This window comes from Morone saxatilis, unplaced genomic scaffold (genome assembly GCF_004916995.1).
Source record: "Morone saxatilis isolate NCDOM2014 unplaced genomic scaffold, NCSU_SB_2.0 Contig21, whole genome shotgun sequence".
In the NCBI taxonomy this organism is placed as follows: domain Eukaryota; kingdom Metazoa; phylum Chordata; class Actinopteri; family Moronidae; genus Morone; species Morone saxatilis.
The window spans coordinates 647058-647422 of NW_023339774.1; the positions used below are offsets into that span (position 1 = coordinate 647058).

Genomic DNA, 365 nt, shown 5'->3' on the forward strand with positions numbered 1-365 from the left:
ATATAAGTACTGTTGAGTTTTAATCCATATATGTATAATATACATGTTTTTACCATCAAAAGAAACAGTTTTGCCATATAAATGCTATGACGGTGGTTTTCTGGGCAATTTACTGTCTGTAATACAAAGAAACTACTTTATCCCTTATAAATTCCTTTAAAATCCTGTATATAAAAGGTTTTGCCATAAGATATCACAGTGTTTTAATGTTACAGAAACTTATTTCAAATTTATCATCTTTTACTGTCATGGTTTGACAGTTTTTCATTATAAAATTTAACATTTTACTGGTATTGGCACTTGTATTTGATGACCTGGGAACAAGACTCAACAATCAACTATCTTTCTTGGCTCTGATTGTTTAT

General features: G+C 28.8%; 1 protein-coding gene across 1 annotated transcript in view; it reads left to right on the forward strand.

Moving 5' to 3' along the window:
• slc27a6 (solute carrier family 27 member 6) overlaps positions 1-365 on the forward strand; it is a 21176-nt gene that overhangs the window by 1370 nt on the left and 19441 nt on the right. The gene's annotated exons all lie outside the window — the stretch shown is intronic.